The 5571-nt window shown below is 40.9% G+C and overlaps 1 long non-coding RNA gene across 1 annotated transcript; it reads left to right on the top strand.

Annotated features, from left to right (window-relative positions):
- The first annotated feature begins 877 nt into the window (after positions 1–877).
- LOC150050942 (uncharacterized) lies at positions 878–3667 on the top strand. The gene is made up of 3 exons (XR_016538399.1): positions 878–1021; positions 1921–2086; positions 3231–3667. It is a non-coding gene; the product is annotated as an uncharacterized LOC150050942 (long non-coding RNA).
- Positions 3668–5571: the final 1904 nt, after the last annotated feature.

The following is a 5571-nucleotide window of genomic DNA, read 5'->3' as shown; positions in this document are numbered from 1 at the left end:
AAAGCTGAAGGAGAGGAACCAAATCTCATCCAGAATTGCAGAACACCATCAGCTATCTGGAGAAGTTCCTCATAGGCAAGCCAACTTTTGCAGTTGGATAACTGAGGAAGGGCATTGAGCTGTGGTCAGTGAATCAGTGTGGGTCTCTAGCTTGAGAATTAAACATGCTCTGTACAATGAATTAGAGTGGGTCTCTAGTTTGAGATTAGGTAGCTCAGTATGATGCATTGTTGGGTTTTTTTTCCTATGTATGTGGTACTGAGGAATTGAACCCGGGCCTTCATGCATGCTATGCCAAAGTCCTGGCCCGATGGATTGTTTTAATAACAATGGAATTGTCAGAAAATGGATGCAACCAGGACTATGTGGTTTTACTATAGTGAATCCATAGGTAGGTAGATAGATAGACAGACAGACAGACAGACAGACAGACAGATAGATAGATGATAGATTTCACAGACATTGACCATGCCAGTATTTGAGCAACTGGCAAGTGAAGCACAAAGAAAACATGTACTACTGAAACACGAATTGGATAAGGATATGAGGTGTCCATCATAACCAGAAAATAAAAGTCACCCTGCCTATAACTGGGCTCCGTTTCAGGAAATAGCACAGGTGTGAGTTGTGGGTGGTAGCTTCCACGGTGGAGCTGTGGGGCTCTCCGTTTTCCTATCTTGCTCTCCTCCTCCAAAATGTCAATCTTCACATTGGCTACATGGGCAAAAGCAGCAGGCTGGGGGCCGGAGGAAGGCATTACTACTGTATTTGGAGAGCCAGCAGCAGGCTAGACCCCACCATTGTGACACAGGAGGTAATGTCATTGCCATAATCCATAAACACACTGTCACCACAGAGAAGCCACTGGCTCATTGCAGACTGCAGAACTGGAGAGACCAGGGCCAAGAGAGACTCAAAAAGGGAAGCTCACCTAAGAACTCTCAGCCATTCATCCCTTCCATTCCCCCTATTTATTGATGAGTTAGAAGACACCATGGGATGTAGATACGTGCTTCGAGAGGTGAGCTAGCAGCATACATTCCCAGTAGCCCTGGCTCCACTGTTATTTTCCCATATGCCTATTATGTATATAATGCTCTTTTCCCAATAAACAGGATAGGTTATAGACCTTTACTTTCACCTGACATTAACAAAGGCCAAATGTTGGACCATCTATTACATTTTGTGATACACTAAATGTAATAGCCCATAATACGACATCTCTAATGACAGAGATATACATTATAAGAAAAGTGTCCTGAGGCAGTTTTTACACATATCCATGCAGTCTGCCATTGGCCCAAACCCCATTCTGCTGTTCATGGATATTCATACACACATTTGCACAGCACTACCAAATGTATCTGATTATTTACATACATTTGAGTCGGAGTGGGAAATAACAAGGGAAGGTTGTACAAGTCCATCCAGGAAGGTGAACCATTGGCCTATGAGGGGAGGGTGATGTCCTTGTTCTGTGTACTCCAGAATCTCCTCTTCTTGTTCACCCTCCCAGTCTCTACTTCTGCTCCAAGTCACTTATGGAAAGGTGAGTGCCCTTTCTTTCCCTGTGGTCAGGCCCACACTGCTGTGTCTATCTTCTGCCTCCTACTCAACCTTAACTCTCTTTACCTGTGACAAGCAGACACCCCACCCTCCACCTCACACAAAATACCTGCACCTTCTCTGGGCTCGATGGACATAGGGTATCTGTGATGGTTATCTTAGATGGTTATCATTCACACCCATCCGTGTCTCTCAAATTCAAATATAGCATCTGTCAGAGCTGTTTCTAGAGTTTTATTCCTTTTCTGATCTCACATAAAACCTGCTGTAGACCTGAGATCAGGTCCACTAGCTGGCTATGAAGCCCTGATGATTTAGCAAAGCTCTCTGTACCTCAATTATCTTGTCTGACAGGTCACTGAGACTATAATCTCTAAGATTGCCTTCAGGACCAAATGAAGTACTCTGTATGAAATTCATAACTCACTGTCCAAAGAAGCTAGAACAAGAAGCTTGAAGAAAATGTTCGTCCAGCCCCACCCAACAGCGCTTACTCCTTGCTCACCATGGAACACAAGGGGTGAGCAAATTTGTGAGTCTCATCTTAGGATTTTTAAAATAAGTAGAACAGGCTGCCTTCTTCCTACACTATATTTAAATTCTCTGTCCATCCATTTGGCTGGTTATCTAGTTGTCAATTACTTACACATATATTTGTGTACCTGTAATGTATCCATGTATATATTTTTCTCCATTTCCATTTTCCATGAAGCCAGAGTTTCTCCATGTTTTTGTTTTCTAATGTTACTTGCTTTTAATATCTCTCATCTGTGTTGTGAGTCAGTCTTGGACAGTCAGCGTCCACACAGCTCTTCAGCTGTGCTTAATTCTGATCTGACTGTGCACTTATTGGGGGATATCAGTGTAAATAAGGTTTGCTCAAAAAAAATCCTCAGTAATACTTTTCTCTAAAATATCAGTTGCTATTAATAATCATGGCACTACAATTAACTTCATGAGTGTTGTATGCTTTCCCTCATTTAACAAATGAGGAAAGGTAAGATACAAAAGTAAGGGACTAATTGTAGATCATTTACTGAAGCAGTGATCTCTTGAGGCCAAGCTTAATTATGTCTGTACTGTCTATGAATGAGTTATATTTCAATATTCCATGATAAGTAATGTGAGTCACACTGTATTCCGTATGTATGTGCATGTATGTACTTGTCTATGCATTCATGCATGCATGTATGTATGTATATATGTATGTATCCATCTATCTATCTACCTTCATACCCATCATCTATTTATCCCATCCACTCATCTGTTTCTCCATCCATCCATCCATATATGTTTCTATCCACTCATCCATCCCCTGTCTTTCTTTACTCTTTTCCTCTACCAACTTATTTTTGGTTTTCTTTAATCCCACAATAAATAGCTATTCTCTCATTAAGCTGAGTATTAGCTTAAGCCTAACTGACCTTTACCTTACATTTCTCTAAAACGCACACTTTTATTTTTAAATGCATAATTGTTTTGAACATTAGCGGAATTTTTCTTTCAGAGATTAACATAGAACAAAATTAGACAATTTGATATAGTATTGGTGTGTTAGATATTTTAGTTGGGGAACAGAAAAACAGATTATTGCTCCAGAAGGAAAGCCCTGAGCTTGAATTTGCTTTTGCTTATGTTTTTTTGTTGTTTTCTTTTTTCATCAGGAGATGGTGTCATGCTGGCTTCCTGCGCAGAGGACTGCTCAGACAAGGAAAGATGTCATAGCAAGAACATGAGCTAGATGTGCAATCTAAACACTCTTTAGTCAAATGTCAGTGACAGCTTGGATTTCGGGGTTTTCTGAGTGTTTTGTGAGTAAGGAAGCCCAGCCTACCGCCCATGTGTTTGGCAGGCAGACAATTGTACAAAGGACTTTATTCTGCCAGCTCCTGTGTGTGAACATTTTGAAGGACTTGTGAAAGGAGCCAGGAGTGACCTCATCACTGAGCTTGTCAGAGGGAATGAGATGGAATAAGAGCCAGGACAGGGACCGCTTTGGTTGAATAGAAGTGTGTATGAGAATCTGATTGAGGTTCCTTCTTTCCTATGAGTCTACTTTATCCCAAGTAGCTGCTCCATAAATACTTGTAGATACAACCCACTGACCTCGTAAGTCAATTGCACTTCAGAACTTGTGTTTGTTCTAAAGATAGCTCTTTTATGCTCTTGGAGACTGAGTCTGCCCCCACCCTGCTTCCCGCCACTTCTGGAATACCCACTATTCACGAATTGCTGAGTGTTCCTCTGCCAAAAGCACTTCATTTGGCCCAACTTCTGCTCTGAGTTGGTCATGTCCATTGAAGAACTGAAATAAATGCATTCACTCGATAGAACTTCTGCTCACTCTTCAGGCTAATGGATCTATTCTACCACTTAGTTAATACACAAGGTTTATTACTTTCCCATCATGTTGTTCCACAATGATAACCTCAATATCCATAGCTCTAGGTTCAAACTCCGATTCTCTTCACTAACTTAATCAGAACTATTCTAAAGAAATTTTATACATAATTAGGAAGCTCAGACATAGTGAGGATATGAAAATCATATACCACCCAGTCACCAAATTCTGTTGATTTGAACTCAAAGGCACAGAGTTCTCTTAACTTATGTATCCAAACCACTCCTGATCAAAGAGACACAAGCAAGGGGCTTGATGAAAAACTAATGTCACCATCACCATTTATATCTCTTCCCATCTGACCATTTGTATCCCATAAGCAAAGTTATATTCATCTAAGATTTAGATAAATAGAGATACAGTTTTTTTAAAAGAAAAGAAAAATAGGAAAGAACACCTGTCTGTTAGCTGATGTCATCTGAAGCCATGTATTCTCAGAGATGGCTGAGGTAAACAAAGACACTGCAATGAAACATTCTAGACACATTGGAATCATGGCAGATGCTACTTTTTCCTTTTACAAATTGAATTATACAAACCAACTTCTGAATCCAATTAGCTGATACAGAAATGAGACATTTCTTTCACTAATTGTGAGCTATAGGAGAACATACAGTATTCGAGAGGAAAAATGAGAGTAATCAATAAAAGCCAAGGACCTTTTAACTTATGAGGTATACATGAAATCATGCATGTTTTAATGATGCTTCAGTTCAAGACTAAAACCTATGATGGTGTCTCATATGATCTTAATAAAGATGAAAAAGCCCCATTGCCTTGTGACTTTGTGTCCATGCCTGTACAGAGCGGCTCCTCATTGCATCTATTGGGTTACTGGAGCTACTGGCATATGCATGAGATTTCATCCCAAAGCCACCCCTCCCTTATAAGGCCTGATTCAATGAACCATGCCATCTTCCCTGCCTTTGCCCAAGCCTCAATGTGAAACTTCACCTTTGACTTCTGAGGCTTTCTGTTTTTCTTCATCTATAAGAAACTCATCTCGAAGAATCTTCCTCTAGATACATTCAGCTCAGTGTGCCACTGGACATTCTTACCATAAATATTTCAGGTCAAGACAAACGGCGTCTTTCTCTAGGAGCAGTATCCAAGGAATGTTGTTCACCAAATGGTTGTGGAAAACAATGTGGTACTCATGTTGAGGCTGCTGTTGTGGAGGAAAGGAGGAGATCAACTCTGGCCCATGCAGCAGTGGCTAGGTACTTTGAAGGAAAGAAGAGGAAGAAACAGAAGCTCTGGAAGTCCTAGAAGTAGAAAACTGTGGAAGTGAGTAGAAGGTTTGGCGGTGATGCAATACCACCTGTCAGGTAACCAGTGCTTGACACAGTTTGGCCCCTTCCTACTTACAAGGACTGGGAGTTGAGGCCCTGTCTTTCTAGATGAATATATTTTAAAGGGGGTGGCTCCCTGGTCCTTAGAAAAGACATCTTAGGATTATAGAAGGTATGTCTGATGGGACCAGAAAAAGGATTTGGCATTTACTTTATTTTATTTAATTTATTCATTCCTGGGTCTTGAACCCAGGGCCTGAGCACTGCCCTTGGGCTTTTTTCTCAAGGCTAGCCCTCTACCACTTGAGCCAC

Source organism: Megascapheus bottae, chromosome 17 (genome assembly GCF_031878675.1).
Source record: "Megascapheus bottae isolate mThoBot1 chromosome 17, mThoBot2.hap1, whole genome shotgun sequence".
In the NCBI taxonomy this organism is placed as follows: Eukaryota; Metazoa; Chordata; class Mammalia; order Rodentia; family Geomyidae; genus Megascapheus; species Megascapheus bottae.
The sequence above is the reverse complement of the archived record's forward strand: the minus strand, read 5'-3'. Positions and strand labels throughout refer to the sequence as shown.